Source organism: Stenella coeruleoalba, assembly GCF_951394435.1.
Source record: "Stenella coeruleoalba genome assembly, chromosome: 11".
Classification (NCBI taxonomy): domain Eukaryota; kingdom Metazoa; phylum Chordata; class Mammalia; order Artiodactyla; family Delphinidae; genus Stenella; species Stenella coeruleoalba.
This window is the reverse complement of record NC_137157.1, coordinates 23014658-23034757: the sequence shown is the minus strand read 5'-3', so window position 1 is coordinate 23034757 and position 20100 is coordinate 23014658. Positions and strand designations below refer to the sequence as shown.

Here is a 20100-nt window from a genome sequence, read left to right as displayed (position 1 = left end):
ACTGCTGTTGGGGATAGTAATCAGACTCAATTGAAATAACAGTTTTATGTCTGTTTGATTTCCTGAACAAGTTTCATTACATACTAAATAAGTATTATATTTTAAACCTATAGTGCTGACAAGATTTACGCTGACAAGCGTTTTCACAAACACTTCACTAACTTATGAAGAAATATGTTTGAAAGCCTAATTCTTCCACAGATAAATCAGAGATTAAAATGCATGCCTTTCCATTTTTCCTCCAATGCTTTGTAAGATGCTAGAAGGAAGTGTGCAGGAATGTATAGATGTCAGAAACCATTTTGTACCATGAAATACTGGTGGACAAAGAAGATGCCAGATTTTTCTACAATTTACTTAATCTTAGAGAAGCTTCGGTAGTTCAGATACATATTCCTGATTACCCTTTATGGAAAATGCATCCTTTTCAAGGCCTACTCCAGAGATATTAGCCCCTTGTCTCTCACTGGTTTTTTGACACATTCTCATGAGTCACTTGCACACTCCTGGAGAGCCTTGGAGAAAGAGGCTTTGTTTTGTTTTATGCAAAACCTTTGATTCCTGTAATGTGCAGCACACACCTTTAGTGTCAGGTAAATGACAAGCAGTCATCGTTAGAGGCAGTAACACACTCAGATGTGAAATTTTACAACAATCCCTGTTTTCCTTGAGCTACTAAAATCATTAAATTTATGACATTGGTGGATTAGTAGAACTGTATGCCTCTGCTCTATTTACTTAATTTTTGAATTGACTGGAACGTGCTTTTAATGTGGAAATCGTATTATGGTGTTCAAATATCTTGTGCTCTGAACAAGATTATTAGCTGTAGAAACCAAATGCGATTTTATCCCTTGTCATTGCCCTCTGTTTTCCTTGACGTGTTCATCCCATCTATTGCAAACCAAATTTGATGTCAGAATTTGCTCCAAAATATCAACAATACCAGGTTTTGTAATTGCAAAGCTAACACATATGAATAATAAAATTGCAAGCAAGCAGAGAGCCATCAAAAATTCAAGATGATTATTTTTTAATGACTGCATTACTTCCTGTATGTGATGGTATACAAAGCGTGGGGGCACTGTCTTTCTCAAGATTGAATTCCAGTGAATTTCTGAGCCTGAGGACCATGAGGGCAGAGGCAATATTTTTTCCATCAATCTCATAGTAATTCGTCTCTTGGAAAGCAGCAAGTGAGGTAAGAGAAAAGGATTCCTAGCTCATGCCTCATCTTCCCCAAAACACCTTTAAGCTAATTACATGAACACTACATGAGGAATGAAATATCCTTTGCCTCCAGTGCTAGTTCAGGGGTTGGGAAGAAAGAATTCCAATTCTAGTCCTGTCATTGATCTGTGGGACTTATTAACATACCCTCTAAAATCTATCTCAATTTAAGTTTATCCTAGAACCACAAGATGATAGAGACTACCTAGTAGTCTAACTCCCTCATTTTTAGGTGAAGAAGCCAAGGCTCAGTTAGCTTCAGGGACTAGCCCAGAGCCAACCTCTTTGATGCTACATGGCTTGTTTAAGTGTAGACCTATCCCACTGCGTCACGGCAGGGATCCAACTTCCCCTTGGGATTCACTTTCTTGGTCCCAAACTACCTGCTCTGACCCAGTTCAAGCCCCACAACCAACTCTCTTTCAACCCACTGCCCTTGCGTCTTATCGCATTTCCTCAACACCAACGGTAGAACTATTGCCCTTTAAAGTGTTCTGTTCAATTGCAAACACACTGGGAGGTGTGATGCTTTACAATCTAACAATGTCTACCATTTATTGAATGCCTTTTATACCCCAGACACCATATCAGGCATGCTGTGAACACTCTTGCATTTAGTCTTCACAACGCTCTAAGATTGGTACCATTATACAGATGGGAAAACTAAAGGTCATAGAGAGCATAATTAACGTGCCTAAGGTAAGTGGTACAACCAGAATTTATACTTGCCTCTGTCTGGTGCTTACTGCCTGTCATTTCCTCCTAAAACTTTTTTTTTTTTTGCGGTACGCGGGCCTCTCACTGTTGCGGCCTCTCCCGTTGTGGAGCACAGGCTCCGGATGCGCAGGCTCAGTGGCCATGGCTCACGGGCCTAGTCGCTCCGCGGCATGTGGGATCTTCCCGGACCGGGGCACGAACCCGTGTCCCCTGCATCGGCTGGCGGACTCTCAACCACTGCGCCACCAGGGAAGCCCCCTCCTAAAACTTTCGATCATTCAGTTCAACACACATTTTCCAACATCAAATATGTACTGGTCACAGTGCTGGCAGAACAGGAAATGCAGGGATGAAAGAACAACTTGGGGCACTGGGGGAAGCTGTGACACTTGAGATCCTGAACTATTTGTCCACAAAGTAGTGACACAGTGCCTGAGCCTAGTAACACCACAGGGCTTACAAAGAGGCAGATCCCTGGACAGTTCCAGGCAATAATAAATTAGACGTGGTCTGAAAAGGACATGCATCCAAGCCTCCATATACTCGGGTGGCTCTACAAATTCCAAATATCTCTTTCCTCCCAGCCCTAGGTGCTATTCCCCAGCAGCTCCTCAATTTCCAAGAGTTGCAGGCTCTCTTTGCCTGGCTCTGTAAGGCTAAGGAAAGGGTGGTTCCCACCCCCCACCTGCATACCTAGACAGGATGTTCAGCAATTCGCTCCTCCGTCTGTTTTTATTTGTTATGCACTGGCATTCTGTGGGTATTTTATAAATCGCTAATGTTTGCAGAATTTGGTTCTCTGGCTGCTTCCCCGCCTCTTCCCTCACTCCCCGACTTCAACTGCCAGTGTAACGGCTGTTTTTCCCCTCATATTTGAACACTGGCTCAAGCTTCCTCTTTTAAATTACTTCTGCTGTCAGCTCATTTAGTGGCATCGCTCATCCACAGGCCTGGGGTTTGCTTTTTTTTTAAAGTTTCTTTCTTCAACAAAACCTTGAAGATAGGGTCCCAGACTGATCACACTGTGTTCTGGTCATTTGCCACTTGCATCTTGAATGTATTTCATCAGCAATATGCTTTTTCTACTGCCTCTTCATCTCCACAGATTTGTGAAGTGTTCTGTATTGCGGTATATGAGATGGGGTGAGAAGGGGCGGAGGGTACCTTGCCATTGGTTCTGATTTCTCTATTGAGTTTCCACGTTTGTCTTCAGTGGGTTCACTGAGCTTGGGAAAAACAGCAATCAAAGCAACTAAGTATCCGTGAGATCTAAGCAAAGCAAAACAGTTAAACCCTACAAAGATGAATCGTGTTTAAAAAGAAAATCAGATGATTTACTCGTAGCAAGAAATTAAAAAGTCGACTAGAAAAGGAACAGTGAAGTTCGAGAAGGAAATGCTGACAGCTAAATTACCCTTCAAGTAAAGAGAGATAATCCTCCTGCCAGGCCTAGAAGAGGGGCCATTCATGCCAGAGCTCGAATTTAAATTCTGACAGCCTTGTATGGACATTCGGCCCATTATTCTCTTTCCTGTATTTAGTTATTGGTTCATTCTTCATTGCAATAAATGTTTGGATACATTCAGCCAGAGGCTTTTTGGATGATGAGCACATTTCTACAAAGCAGAAAAAATAAACATGATATGGTTGCTGCCTATTTCCAGAACCCCATGTGGCTGTTCTTAGAGGGAGCTGTCTACCTCTGGAGGCCAGCTTCCCATTTGAAAAGGTGTGTCCTGAGACCAGCTTTCTAAATCAATTACAAAATTCCAATCTCATTCTGTCACTCACTTCAGCTTTGTAAGAAAGAAAGGGAAATTTTTAACGACTCTGGAAACTTCCATATGCATAAAAGCTACAACCAGCAAATATACATTTTCTTTTTTGGCAGATGACTCTGGTAAATAAGGTAAACCACTAATAACCCTTTTCAGAGCGCAGGATAGATCATTCCCAAATATATTGAGAGGAATCATATTGAGCAGCTTGACGTCCAGACAGATCTTTAGAGAGAGCCCTGCCAAGAACAAAAAATAAATAAATAAATAAAACTGCCCACAAGGGGAAAGAAAAAATTGCCCACGAGGAAAAAATAAACCTGAACAAATCAAAATCCGAGTCTGCACCAGAGTTTTAATCTGATGCATTCTATGCTGCACGCTTTTATAATTTGCTTGCGTTCCAATTCTTCTCAAAAGTTGATATAAATTTGATCAGTCCTTTTTTAAAGCAGGTGTGTTAATGACTGCATTTGCCATGGTTAGCAAATTTTTGCTGTAAAGGGCCAGATAATCAGTATTTTCAGCTTTACTGGCCATATTATCTCTCTGGCAACTATAAACTCTGTGTTGTAATGAGGAAGGAGCCATAGACAACAGTAAACATATGAGTAGTCTATGTGCCAATAAAACTTTATTTATAAAAACAAGGTGGCATAGGAGCCACCTATGTAGCATAGGAGCTATAGTTTCCTGAGCCCTGCTCTTGGGAATAAGGTGGTAGGGTATGACCAAGAGCAAGCCAGCCACTTCCGCTTCCCAGGGTATGGGCTTCCTGGTTCCAGACGTAAGCAGTATGTACCACCTGGGGAAGATGAGCTCAGTCTATGGGGAAAACCACTCATTTTGGAAGTCTAGACTTCCTGAGCTGTCTGACAACTATGACACATCACAGCATTATTTCATCTCTCGCTCACTTACAATGAGTCACTGCTTGATTTGCAAATTTCCCTACTTCAATGATAATATTGAAAGCCCACTAATATTAGTCACGCAAGAAGCTGCCCCTAAAGATGGGAGAGGAAATTACTTTACAGTTTTAATTTCAGACTATAAACTAGAATGACTATGTATCAGATGGTTTTTAATGCTGCCTTTGGTACTAACACAAACAAGAATGTTCACTTTCAAGTTATGTTGTTCTCCATAGCAGAATATTGCCTGGAGCCTTGCATCAAGAGACAAACAGATATGCCCTACAATACAGAGGACAAGACATTGGCTCTGGACTCAGAGAGATCTGGGTTCTAACCTCTTCTCTGCCATTTACTACCAATGAAATCTGGCAAGTTATTCAACCTCTCTGAGTTCATTTCCCTGATTGCAGAATTATGCAATAAGCTCTGCCCTGGCTCTCTCTCTCTCTCTACCTCAAAGGATTATTGGCCAAGAATTAGGGTGTTGGGGACAGAGGGCTGTGAAAAGAGATAATGGCTAAGGACTAGCTCTGTCCATTGTACGGTGCTCCTCACACAAGAAGTGTTATAACTTTTGAGCCTGGAATCAGCCATTAGACTCCAGAGTCCCTCCACTTTCATTGCATCAATTTGTGCCTCTGGTGTGATCCTCAGAGTAGATTTACCCGTTGAAAAGCTATCTGGTCTCATGGATTAAGTTCACTGAGGAGCATCCTGATGACCAGGTATTGACACTGAGACATATTAGAACTCAGTTTACCTGCACCATTTCCTATCTTCAGCTCTTAGGGCAAAAATCACTGAATAACTTGAGGTTGAAAAAACAGGCAGGCAGGTGATGCAGGCTCAGTGAGGGGTCACCTCTTCCCCCATTCTGAACCCTTTCGTCTTGCTTACGTTCTACCCTGGAAATCTACAGAAGAATAGTGCACTCCACCATTCTCTTGGTGACTAATTTATCCCTAGGCCAGACATTCTTCTCACAAGGAGATTTTTCTCAATTTAAGATGTCCCCGTCTTGATATTTCCACCCCTCCTGATTATAAAAATCATTTATTTCTTGCCATGATATTGTGTCTTTGCAACGGTCAGAGGCAATTGGTCAGTCTGAGACAGGCCCAGGGCATGAAGTAGAATTTATCAAAAATATCCTATAGAGAAGAAAATGTAATTTAAATGGGGTGAGCAGTGGGGATGCCAACCCTGATCCTAGATGATAAAACTATTATCAAGGTATCTATTTCTTACCCAACTAATATCATTTCTAAGATTTATATAATTCCCAAGCAAAATTCCAATGCAGGGGGAGTATTTTGTCTTATATACCTTGACAAGATTATTCTAAAGTTCATACAGATGAATAAACAGGTGAAACAAGTTGAGGAAAGTTTTAAAATGAAGAGTGATGAACAGATGCTTGACCTAACATTTCTAATTTTAAAATTGTAATACTCACATATGAAATAAAAATTGAAATCCAGATGAATGGAAATAGTTTCACACTGAAACAGATTCCAGTGTATTTATGGCAAAGTATCAAAGCTAAATGGTAAAGGTACACCTTAAACTTATACAGTGCTGTATGTCAGTTATATCTCAGTAAAACTGAAAGAATAAATATGTACATACCCCAAAAAAATATATATATGGCAAAGGTAAAGATTAAAGATTGAGAACCACCTCTTATAGGTAGCCTTCCTTGGTTATCTCAGTTCTGGATTAAATGTCCATCTTTGGTAATCATATAGTATCCTTTGAATGTTTCCTTTTTTTATGTATTGAAGTATGCCATACAGTTGAATACAAAGTATAGGGGTCCAACTCAATAAATTTTCACAAAGTGAATACACCAAAGTAGCCAGCAACCAGATCAAGTAATAAAACGCTATCAGAATGTTAGAAGCCCCCTCATTCCCCTTCCAGGGACCATCCCCACCTCTAGCACCAAGGTCTCTGATGGTCACTATTATTCGGACTTCTAACAATGAGATTAGTTTTGCCTATTTTGGAACTTTCTATAAATGGATTCATATAATACATACTCTTTTGTGCCTGGCTTCTTTGGTTCAATATTATTTTTGTAAGATTTATCCATCTTGTTGGAGTTCATGTTTTCTCATTGCTGTACAGTGTTCCATTAAGTGAATATACTGTGATATATTTTTCCAATTTATCACAGATGATATTTGTCATGTTTCCATTTGGGGGCTATGTGCAACTACAAACATTCTGGTGCAAGTCTCTTGGTTGAACATATGTGCACATTTCCACTGGTATATGCCTAGTGATGGAGGTACTGGGTCATAAAGTATGTATACTTTTATCTTTAGTAGACAATGCTAAGCAGCTTTCCATAGTGACTGCACCAATTTCCACGCCACCAGCAGTGTATGAGAATTTCCTTTGCTCCACATCCTCACTGACTTTTGATATTATCTGTTCCATTTTAGCCATTCTTGTGGGGTTCTAGGCATACATCTAAAAGTACTCTGTCATACTTTATCTGGTTACTTGTCTATCTCCATCACACATTTGCAAGAATCCATTCTAAAAAGTTAAGAAACCAAGGCCCCTGGGACTTCCCTGGTGGTCCAGTGGTTGAAACTTTGCCTTCCAATGCAGGGGGTGCGGGTTCGATTCCTGGTCGGGAGCTAAGATTCCCACATCCCTCGCGGCCAAAAAATAAAAAAATAAAAAAAAAAAGAAACCAAGGCCCAGAGAGGTTGAAAGATATGCCCAAGGTCACAACTTATAATTATCCTTTACAGCACAGAAATCCCTACTGGGCAATGTTAATAGGATCAGGGAAGACAAACTGCCTTCTTTAAAGGAGTTTTAAAAACTACTTCCACATGATTAATACAACTTGCTCATATAACCAGAGTGTCGCTCAGACACGTGTGCAGGCGCATGCGTATACGCACACATTCGGCAATTCTAAATGGAAGGTTTAATTTGGAAACCAACTGCTGTTAGTTAAATGACCCTGCAACAAACAGCCACACATCTCTCCCTTATCTCCCTTTGGTTAAATGTTTTGAAATGAGTTTCAAATGGGGTTGGCTCAAATGACAGCTCTTCATTTCACCTTGTTTCTGCAGATGCCATTTGTGGGAATGTTTTATGGTTCTGTTAATTACCTACGTCAAGAGGTTGTTTTATTGTTTCTAGAGAAGTAGAGTTATAAATGTAAATATTCTGAGGCAGCAAATTGCCTCAGCAAAGTAAAATTAGGAGTTCTTACTACATGAACCAATGCATATATTTAAAATTTTCATTTTTTCAGCTATTACTAATATCCTAAAATATTTTTCAGGCACAGATCAATGCATGGAAAAGCTGAGGCAGATTCTGTGCTTTAAAAGAAGACTGGAAGTCCAAAAGATGGGGATTTGAAACCCAGTTGTAGCATTCAAACAACATTCTTTTTTTCCTCTGGACCTAGGTTTTCTCATCTCTGAAGTGGGAAATTATAATACTAGCTATCCACTAGTGTCGCCGGGGCAAAGCCCATTAACAATTCCTGGGAAATACAAATAGAATCTGGGTCATAAAATAAAGTCTAACCTTTTGTGTTTGTCTGTGTGTGTGTGTGTGTGTGTGTGTGTGTGTGTGCGCGCACGCGCGCGCGCGCTTAGTCTCGTTTCACATGCTCATAGGGGGCCACGTGCAGAAGCCTTGCACCCAGCACTTCAGACCAGAATTCCCAGTGTGAAACGGCTGTGCTGACACCTCAGCTCCGTGAGCAGGACGCTCAATCCTAGATGGCAGCGGTGGGCTGTGTGCGGAGATGCTGCACCCGCACTCCGATCTGGAGCCTGAGCAGCACAGCTGCGCCTGCCCCCCGAGAGCTCTGCCCCCTCCCCGCTGACAAGAACCCTACAAAGCAGCTCCACCACAGCCTGTCGGGGAGAGCATGAACTCTACAGCACGAGCCCATACCTCTCCGTTCTCTGAGCAAAGAATAAAGCTTTCCTTTGCTTCTGAACCAAACTCAGTCTCCATCTACAGGCTCGAATGACATCGGGCAGAACCTCTATTGGGGACCAACTTGGGAGGGTCAGTAATGCTAGTGTTGTTGTGAGGCTCTTACATAAAAAGACCTGGCAATCATAAATGTACAATTATTGCCTACTGATGATTGAGGGCTGAGGAATTCTATCCCATGATGAATGCATAAAAAGCTTATAGCATAATGGCTGAGAGCTGAAGTCCTGGAGCCGTACTGCCTGGATATATATTCTGACTTCACCCGTTACTAGCTGTGTTTCAGCTTCTGTCTCTATAAAATGGGTAGCCATAGTACCAGTTTCACGGTGTTGTGAAGACTGAGATAATCCATGAAACCTGCTTAGAACAGAACTTGACACACAGTTGAGTAAGGTATAAACATTAGCTGCAAACATGTGTGGGTTTGTCCCAGGGGATGATCAAGTACGTTTACCTTGATGACCAGATAGTGTGGAAAGAAGGCTGATTTCCTTTGTTGCATTTCACTTGTCCCAACCCGGCTGGCACCCCTCCAAGTCTAACATTTCTCCTGCTCTGTTCCTTGAAATGGAAAATAATGCCTTAATTATGAATATAAATGGAATGTTTCTCTCCTAGGTGTCAATAAAAATGATTTTTTTTTTTTCCTGAGGAAGAAAGTACTCTTTAGCCCTCCTGGCAAATCCCAGCATCACAGCCTTGCTGTGCTCAGCATGAGGGGCTTGGCCCTTGCCAGGAGCCACGATGCGTATGCGCCTCAGCAGCTCTGAGCACAGCGAGGGGTCTCAGCACCTCAGGCGGGCAGCAGTGGGAGCAGCTCAGCATCCTGGCACAGACCAGTGCCCACCACGGAGTCCTTACAGAAAGGGTGCCCAAGAGGACCGCCTCTCAGGCCACGGCCACCAAGACGTTGCTTCACACAGGACCATGGCCCCACCACTCCACAGCCTTGCTCCAAAAGGGACGCCTCATTTCTGGCATTGGGAGAAAAGCCTAGATTTTGAAATCAGCCTGACCTGGGTTCAAGTCCCAGCTCCACCAACTTAAAACAACACGATCCCAGACTAGGTTATTTACCCTTTCTGACCATCAGTCTTACCTCAAATGTGATCATGAACAATGAGATAAGGTAAGTTTGTAAAGTTAGGTCTGACAAACGTCAAACGGAGGATTTAATTCAAAGTAATTAGGACTGACAGTGCCTCGGGTGAGTGGCAGCAATAAATGCAAATATTATTTCAGGCAAACACAGGATTACACCTCAATGATTTCATAAATCAGCAAAGGATTTTACACAGTGTTATGTTGTAAGGTTAAAACCCAGACCCATGGCCAGGCTGAAGAACTCCTTTCCTATTTCCACCCCTTTCTGGCCCAGGTATCTTGGACAAATTATGTCTAGTCTCAGGTTCCACATGTGCAAAATGGCATAATAACAGCACTAGTTTTAAAGGGTTGTTGTGAGAATCAAATGAAATAATTCACCTTAAATGCTTACCACTGTATCTGGTGCATGATAAATACCAAATAAATGTTGGTTATTGTTGTTTTAAAAAAAAAAAAAGAAAAAGTAGGTTTCTAAAGCACGTCTGCCAGGAGCTGGCACATAGCAGCTATGATTATAATTTTCCAAACCTCAGCACTAATGTATCTGGACCTTTCCACATATGACCTCTACAAGAGCCATGAAAGAAATAGGAGATTCCTGCATAGAGCTTGGACTGCATCTTTTCTGCTCTTTGGAGCACAGAAGCAATTGGCTGTTTCAGTCCTGAAGGGCCTCACGTGACCTGACCCTCAGTCAATTTAGGCTGCAGGCCACAGGCAGAGAAGGCAAGGCCTCCCTTCACACAGCTTAATTACCTTTCGTCTTTGCTTACAAACAGGCCAGATTTCCTTTTTTTTTTTTTTAATATTCATTTATTTATTTGGCTGTGCCGGGTCTTAGTTGCCGCACACAGGATCTTCGTTGTGGCATGCAGGATCTATTTTTTTCTTTTTTAGTTGCAGCATGTGGGCTCTTAGTTGCAGCATGCAGGATCTAGTTCCCTGACCAGGGATCGAACCCGGGACCTCTTCATTGGAGAGCAGAGCCTTAACCACTGGACCACCAGGAAAGTCCCCAGATTTCTTTCTTATAGAAGTTTGCTAAAAATGTCAAGAAGCAGCCAACACACTTCAATATTCTGACCTTTTTCAACCACTTCCCCTAGAGGAACAGGCTCGGGAGACACATGGTCTCACTTCCAAGGTGGTCGCAGGCAACAGATTACTAAACGTTTCACCACATGTATCATTAGAAGGGTCACCAGCTTCCTAGACTGCAGTCTCTTCATTTCTGCTGTCCAACTCTCAACACCTGCCCAGGAAGCCAAGATCACATATTGTTAGGGTTTTTACAGCAGTGCTTTATTCCCAGTTCCAATTCCATATTCAAAAGGATTCAGATTTTAGCTATTCTAATATATCAGGAACTGAAACAGGGTACAGGCTCTGAAGTCAGACAGGCTGGTTGCAGTCCAGACTCTACAATTTACTACTGCATGACCTTGGACACTAACTTAAGTGCTCTGAGCCTCAGTTTCTTCATCTGTGAAATGGAGGTGATAATCATATTACCCTCCTCATGCGGTTGTTGTGAGCATTAAATGAGTTGATATTATATAAAGCCCTCTGTGCCAGGCATGTGATAAACTCTCAATAAATATTAGCTCTCATTATTATTAAACACCTAGTTGTTCTGAGCATTGTGCTAGTTTGGGAGAAGATCATGGATAACAGGCTCTGTACACTGTCCCTGGTCTCATGGAGTTTATAGTATAGAAGCAAACCTATCAAACATAATTACACAGATAATTATTTATATTGCAAGAATAATAAATGCTATGAAGATGTTCCACATTGTTTACATCCTTGGTAAACTGGGGCTTCTGAACTGAAAGGAGATTTGCTGAGGGGATCAAATGAACACAGAACCAGCATTTGTAACATTCTGCTTGGAAAGTAAACCTAGAAAAAGTCAACTCTGCTCACTCATTTCACTTTATATAATGCTTTAAAGTAGTTCGCATTGCATTTTAACCTCTGTATAGAGGCAGGATAGTATTGTGATTAAGAACAGCCTCAGCAATCAGACTGCCTGAGTTCAAACTCAAGCTCTATCATGGACTGGCTTTGTGACCTTGGATACTTTCCATATCTCTCTGTGCTTTGGTTCCTCATCTGTAAAATGGACATGACAATAGTTCCACAATGTTATTGGGAGGGTTAACTAATTTAGTTGATATCCATAAATTAATTAGAACAGTGTTTAACCTATAGTAGGCACTAAATAAATTGTAGCTCTTATTACTATGTCATTTGAACTTCTCAACAGCCCTACAGGTAAGGTAGTTATTGCTTCCATTTTACACATAAGGAAAGAGACTCTAAGAAATAAGCCAGTAATTCACAAAGCTGGAAATCAAAACCAGAGCTCCTGGCTTCATCTCAGTGGTGATTCCCTCTCCTCCCAAAAGTCTGTCAATTGGCAAAACAATTCTCTTTGAAAAGTCAACACATAAAATGTGTAGGTTAAAGTGTTTCATGAAGAGAGACAGTACTGTGACATGTAACTGACTAACATAGTGAAAGAAACTAAAAAAAGCCAAAGGTTTTATTTTTAAAGATAAATGAGTAGCAAATCAGCTGACTTAAAATGAGAGAGGGCTTCCCTGGTGGCACAGTGGTTGGGAGTCCGCCTGCCAATGCAGGGGACACGGGTTCGTGCCACGGTCCGGGAGGATCCCACATGCCGCGGAGCGGCTGGGCCCGTGAGCCGTGGCCGCTGAGCCTACGCGTCCGGAGCCTGTGCTCTGCAGCGGGTTGGTTAGAGTACCACAGTTTACATCAGGTTAAAACAAAAGATCACATTAGCAATTGCACAAGCTTATATTCAGTAGTTTATCCACAGAGCAACATTAGTAAGCCAATTTTAGAGAGTCTGATCAAACTGTTACTGTAAGATAAAAGAAGCATGATATTTAGGGGTCAAGATTTTCAATGCAGCACACACAGAAAACCTATATTTATTCTATCACCAGCACTTATCAAGGAATTATTTTATTGTTTTTATTTTTTTAATTGTGCTGAAATATACACAACATCAAATTTAGCATCTTAATCTTTTTAAATGTCCAGTTCACTGGCATTAAGCACATTCATACTGAAAAACCATCACCACCACTCATTTCCAGAACTCTTTCCATCTTGCAAAACTGAAACCTTGTACCCACGAAAAAATAGTTCCCCATTCCTCCCTCAGAATTATAACTTTTAACTCAAATAAGTTGTTTTTGTTTTTGTTTTTGTTTTGCTGTACGTGGGCCTCTCACTATTGTGGCCTCTGTCGTTGTGGAGCACAGGCTCCGGACGCACAGGCTCAGTGGCCATGGCTCACGGGCCCAGCCACTCCGCGGCATGTGGGATCTTCCCCGAACGGAGGCACGAACCCGTGTCCCCTAGCATCGGCAGGCGGACTCTCAACCACTGCGCCACCAGGGAAGCCCTCAAATAAGTTTTTTAATCAGGATCACTGTCTTTCAACTACTTCGTTTTCTTTAAAACAAAATTTACCACAATTTAAAAGCTTTTCAAGAATTCAAATATGCTGCAGCTCATTCTAACTAGAAAGTCATACTCAGTCACTTCAGGTGTTTGGAGACTGTCCCCCATCTAACGCTACGCTGTTGTTTTTATGGCCCTACCCACAATTTTGATTTTAGAACGTCAAACAACAGAAGACAGTTGTTTGTAAATCCAGCCCAGATGACAAGGATAGAGGTTTCTAGAATCCACCCTAGGAACAGTTTGTCACTTGATATCAGTGTCATTTCCACTGAAACAGGATAAAGCAGAGGAAGCTTCCTTCATACACACAACCCAGTGGCTATCCGGTCAGTCTGGAAGAATGTGCTGGTCACCCCAGCCTACACCCCACAATTACGCCTTCGAACATGTTTGCCATAAGAGGCCGCGTATTCTAGTTGCTATCAGAGCCCTCAAAGAGACTTCATAACATCCAGTTCAACAGATAACAAGTCACAGAGAGACACTATTCTTTGCACATGATAATGAATTTTTCATCTCAAGCTTTTGATGTGTAAGGACATATATTTAGAAGGAAAAGCTTTTAGTACAGCTAATCAAAGAAAAGGGGATTTTTTAAAAAGAAAAATTTATCAGGAGTTTCTTCAGGACAAACAGTGTGACCCAGGGCTTTGTTCCTGGAGATGATGTGTGTTTGAGGACAACGGAAACTGCCTCGGAGTCGTCTGATTGCCCCCTCCCGTCAGCACAAGGCAGCTCCTTACAAATGGGCACCAGCCTGCTGTACAGGTGGTGATGAAAGCAGTCAACCACCTCACATTTATTTGGCCTCATGTGGTTCCCCCCGGGTATCATTTCTTCACTCTGAGCTTTGTAGATGCTCCTGTTCTGCTTGCTAATGACATTAACAGGAGTGTCGAGTCTCATCTATGAGCTGTGGCCATTTTTAGCAAAGCACTTGGTCTGGAAAGCTCCAAATTCACCAAATATATACATGCAAAGGATTCCTTTAGTAACAAACTATTCGTACTAGATTTGACTTTAAAAAGAACTGAAGCAGAAATATCCGTGTGTGTGTGTGCATGTGCACGTATGTGTGGATGTTTGAAGGGAAAATCATGGAAATCCACCATTGTAAAAAGCAGATATATTATGAAGGGAAAAAAATTTAGCTGTGTTTCTGCACTTTTGTAAGTCGACTTTCTCCCTGTAATTATATTATGTCAAGTATGGTATCTGTATTTCAGCCTGTGATCCCTGTTTGTTGATTACGCACACAGCACTTCAACTCCCGTACCTTTTCTTAAGGGAATTAGAGTAGCCTGACCAGCTTGCCTCTCAGGTGAAGCTGGCCTCCTCAAGCCCGGGCCACAGTCATTTTTTCCTGTCTGCTGGCCTCAAAGATTCAGTGAAAATAAAAACATCAGAAGCATCTCAGTTCGGGCAACACTCCTTGTGAAATGTTCACTTTAATGACACTAATGTTGTGCCCCTTGGTGTGCCATCTTATTGTGAGACTTAATCAAAGGCAAAAAAAAATAAAGATGTCTGGCTTGGGTGCAGGTACTTCTTTGTTGGAGTGCTTCCTGGGGGTGGGGGAGTGGTCCACAGTAGTAGGGGCTTATACACAAAGGCTGAGCTGCCCAGGGTCTGGGCATGTGTTTTTGCATGGGTCCAGAGGTTTGCTCTGTGTGTGTGTGTGTGTGTGTGTGTGTGTGTGTGTGTGTGCTTTGCATAGTCCCATATATATGGACCCCAGGATTAAGACAGGGAAAAAAAAAAAAAAAAAAAAAAAATATATATATATATATATATATATATATAGTGCATGTGGTGGGTGTGTGAACACATGAATGTGCACTCACATGTCCATGTATTTGTACATATGATCTGCAGAGTCCTTTATAGCCCTGGGATTCATGTGCTCATTATATAAAAGTGTCTTTTATTTGTAGCCACATGGGGCCAATTGGGCTGCCTGTGGCCCTAGACACTGTGTATGGGGCCAACCACTTTTATTCAAAAGAAAAGACAAACCACTTAACCAAAGGGCCAGGCTCACAATGGTCACTCGGTTTGGTAAATGTTTTTGAAGAAGAAGGGAGAAAAGAAAAAAATTCCAAAGAATCTCAAAATTAGGATTTTTTACCTTGACGTGGATGTTAGGATTTAAGGGATGATAATAATTAATCATACCTCTTCCCTGATGGGTTCTGAACCCACTGAGGAGCTAGACCGACCTAGATCAGCAGATCTGAAATCATCAGATTTATTTCCAAAAAAGGCTGCCTTGGAGAACTTGCCTTGACCTCTGACAGAACTGACTTGCCAGCCAGAACCCCAGGTTTCCTTCCAAAGGGCAGAACCTCCCTGCTGAGTTTATGGTTCAAAAGGACTGAACTTTCACACATCATGACCCTCTTCCCAGCCAGGGAAGGGGATGGAAAAAAGGACAGAGGCTTTCTTCCCAAGTTTTCCATTCTTCCACAAGGTGGAAGTTCCTACTTTCCGGAACTAGGCAAATAAATAAATAAATAAAACAGGAGAAAGAAAATAATTTTGCTTATGACTCCAAAGATTTTGTTCTCTTAACCTGCTAGGCTTAAGCATCCAGGTAAACCAAGAGTGTGTGAAGAACTGTGGAGTCCCCATAGGGGAACAGATCAGCGGTTCACCAGGACACCTTCATGTATCCCACACATCATAGTCCTCCACCATCTGGTCCCTTTCCAAATGTATCTCTATTTCTCCCCAAATCCTCTTCTTCCAGCAAACCCAGACCTACATACCCACATGAATTCCCATCTTTCCACTTTTACATGAATGTCACATCTTAGATAAGTTAAACTTAGGAGAATTCAGCCTTATACAATCGTTCCACCACCCTAGTCATTCCTCCATTCCACTGTATGGCACATCAGATATACACAGATTGTGTCTCCTTTCGAGTGACGTTCACTCCACTGCTGACTATTCTTCCTTCTCAAACCGAATACCAGCACCTCAGCCTCGCTTTTGTATCAACTTAGCTTGGGCATCAGAAATGCAGATGCAGTCACATCTCTGTCTTTCTCTGTCCTCCAGGAAATTGAGATGGAGCTTAGAGACACCAAAGAGGTGGCCACAGAGGCAAAGGACCGCCTCCTTGTCCTGCACCAACCTTTAGTTGCCTCATTCTCAATATTACAAGCATCTTGCCTCAACAATTTGACTCTAGTGGTTAAAGCATTGCTATTTTTTGTTCAACACCATCCCAAACACAAGCCAACTATAGAAATTTGAGGGGTGGAAGAGGCTCTGTGGTCCAAAGAAATAGCAATCTGTGCTAACTCTGCAGGGAAAAGTGATTGTGCTGAGCTTGAAGACAGAAGGTGCATGCACACCACAGAGTCAATACAAGAGCCTACACTTTCTTGTCTATTTAAGGGAGTTTTAAGAGTAAAATCTAACTTTCCATGAATTTATGTTTATATGCCCCTCTTTTAAGTGCAACTCTTGCATAAGACATGACACTGCCAGGCCTAATGCAAGTGCCCAACACAATACCCTCTTTGTTTCAATGCACAATTGAGCCCCACCTACTCCTCAGTGCTGCCTCTGACCACTGAGGCCTCAGTGATCGCTCCCTCCTCTGGGCTCACTGGATACCGGTATCATTTTCCTGGAATGTAATTTAGCAACCTTGTATCATTACCCATCTCGTTTCGGGTGGTGTATATGGACACAGCCAATCTGTCTGATGGCATTATAACCCCTGGAAGACAGGGACCTTATCTCTTAGTCTTTGCATTGCTAGCATCCAGCCTGAGTAAATTCTGCATAAACATATGTGACGTCGATGAATTAATAAAAATTATCATTCTTTGGAAAGACCCCGGAGGTACTAAGAGGTCCAGGTACCAAGAAAAATGTTTGCATACTCTGTCCACCTAGAGTTGCCTGCTCATCCTTAACAATCCAGACCAAATGCCAGCTCCTCTTCAGTGTCGTTGAGACAAACACAGGCTTTGGCGTCAGCCAGAGAGAGATTCAAATCTTTTCTGCACCACAACTGGCCGAGTGATTTTGAGTGACAAGTGTCCTGGAGCCTGAATAGAAGTTTCTACTTCTATTAAGTGGAAATAGTGATAACCACCTTAGAACCTTAGAAGGCAAGAATAAAATTAAATAACATATGGAAGTGTTTTAAACAAGGTAGATATGGAAGACAAGGTAGACATGGTAATTATTAATATTTTCTTCAAAGTCCTCACCTCTGTGCTCCTACCCCACTTTGTACCTGCTGCTGTCACAATCCTTATATACTGCATTGTGAATATCTGAGTCAACATCTGACTCCTCCACCAGCTAGGCTGGGAGCTTCTTGAGGACAGGGATTATTCCATCTTTATGAGCACTTACTTACAGCCAGACTCTGTGCTAGGCCCTCTACCTACATTATCTCATTTAAACCTCACAACAAACAACAATTATCCCCATTTTAAACATGAAGAATTTAATCCCCACAACAACCTACTATTATCACTACTTTAAACATGATAAAATTGACCTTGGAGGGTTTAAAAAACTTGCACACAAGTTCACACAGGTACAGGTAATGGAGGTGGTCTCTGCACCCATGTCACTGCAAATCCAAGTCCATATGCTTAATTGCTTCACTATGTTGGAACCAAGGATATCTCAGCCATCCTTGTGTCACCCCTCCAATACTTACTAGCATGTGAGTGGCATGAATAAACATTTACAAAGTGATTATTTAGTAAATAAAGAGATTGTGATTTCATATAAATGATTATCTATGTTCCACCTTGAGGTGATCCTACATCTGGAACACTGCCTGAGACATGATTGCAATGACATGAGTAACTTTTTCAGAAAAGGGCTCTAAATTTACCAGCTCCTGTTTCACAGGAGGCACACATTTAGTACATAAAGGAAAATCATTGTTTATACCCCAAAGAGATTCTCCCATAGGTCCGGAGGGAGGATGTTCATTGCAGCATTATTTGTAAAGGCAGGAAATTGCACTATCATCACTGGGACAGTAGAAAGGCAATATGTGATAGATGTTCACCCTGGGGTACAGCCATCATAGGAATGGATCATAAGTGGACAAAGAAACATAGGTTCTTCATAAAGGCAACGTGCTGAGTGAAAGACAAAACAAACTGAGATTTATAGCTGTGCCATTTACACAATACCATTTACATAAATTAAAAATGCATATACGGGCTTCCCTGGATGGCGCAGTGGTTGGGGGTCCGCCTGCTGATGCGGGGGACGCGGGTTCGTGCCCCGGTCCGGGAAGATCCCACATGCCACGGAGCGGCTGGGCCCGTGAGCCATGGCCGCTGAGCCTGCGCGTCCAGAGCCTGTGCTCCGCAACGGGAGAGGCCACAACAGTGAGAGGCCCGCGTACCGCAAAAAAAAAAAAAAAAAAAAAAAATGCATATACACAAAGCATAGTACACATTCCAGTGGTATGGCTGGTAATTAAGAGCATGATTTAAGACCTCAGCTGCCTAGGTTCAAATCCTAACCTCTTTGCTTAGTCGCTGAGTGACCTCAGGCAAGTTACTTACCATCTCTGTGCCTCAGTTCTTTCTTCTATTAAATGGTGTTAATAAAGGTTCTTAACTCAAAAGATTGTTACGAGAATTTGATAATAACACATAAAGGGCTTAGAAGAGAACCTGGCACACAGTAGGTTCTATACAGGTGTTATTTACTATTACACTTTTTAGAAACACAAAGAAGAAATACATATGAAACACATTAGAATTACTGTCTATAGGGAATGGAATGGGAATGGGATAAAAAGGAATAAATTCAGACAAACAACAGGAGCCTTGCATGAAACAGCAATGATAATTTACCTTGTATTCAGAAGTATGATTAATCCTCTTCGATATACATTTTTCTTAAAAAAAAAAAAAAAACACAAGAATTTACTAACCAAGCTGTTATTAACCATTCGCCTTACTGAGTTGGTAAGTGATTATTTGCAAGTCACATTTGTGGTAAGTCAACCATTCAAAATTCAAAAACTTCACTCTGAAATTAGGATCCACGTATACTTAAGATATGACTACAGCTAAGCCCAGTCCACACCACTACCCATTCTGAGCCAACAAAGCCACTGGATAATAAATAAACGAGCATTTATTAAATGCCTACTATGTGAAGGACACTGAATTGGCTATAATGAAACAAAAGAAAGTCATGAATGTAAACTTTAAAATATAAAGTACTGTTTAAGGGCCAGTTGAGCTGTACCAGCTACAGCTGGTGAAAGTCATTTTAAACTACTAGCAGCTGGAGTATTAGAGAAAGAAAGTATTCACAGGAGAAGTGGGAAACAAAGCTAACCCCATCAGTTGCTTGAATAACTTCTGTGGATCTCCTTATTAAAAGATGCTTCAGAAACAACCTATGCATCCATCAATGAATGAAAGGATAAATAAAATGTGGTATATATACATAATGGAATATTATTCAGCCATGAAAAAGAAATAAGAGAATCTTGCCATTTGCAACAACATGGATGGACCTTGAGGGCATTATGCTAAGTGAAATAAGTCAGACAAAGAAAGACAAATACCATATGATATTATATGTGGAGTCTAAAAAAAAACTGAGCTCATAGATACAGAGAACAGATTGGTAGTTACCAGAGGCAGGGACTAGTGGCGGGGGTGGGTGAAATGGGGTTGTCAAAAGTTATGACTTCCAGGGCCTCCCTGGTGGCGCAGTGGTTGAGAGCCTGCCTGCCGATGCAGGGGACACGGGTTCGTGCCCCAGTCCGGGAGGATCCCACGTGCTGAGGAGCGGCTGGGCCCGTAAGCCATGGCCGCTGAGCCTGCGCGTCCAGAGCCTGTGCT

At 41.8% G+C, this 20100-nt stretch overlaps 1 long non-coding RNA gene across 10 annotated transcripts in view; it reads right to left on the bottom strand.

The window, feature by feature from the left end:
* The window catches only part of LOC307193759, a 681048-nt gene that overhangs the window by 538655 nt on the left and 122293 nt on the right, over positions 1-20100 (bottom strand). For 8 of the 10 annotated variants that reach the window (XR_013830398.1, XR_013830399.1, XR_013830400.1 and 5 more), the window contains one exon: positions 19096-19139. The exons of the other annotated variants lie outside the window; for them this stretch is intronic. This is a non-coding gene — a long non-coding RNA (uncharacterized lncRNA). The remainder of the gene's footprint in view (positions 1-19095; positions 19140-20100) is intronic. 10 annotated transcript variants of the gene reach the window in all.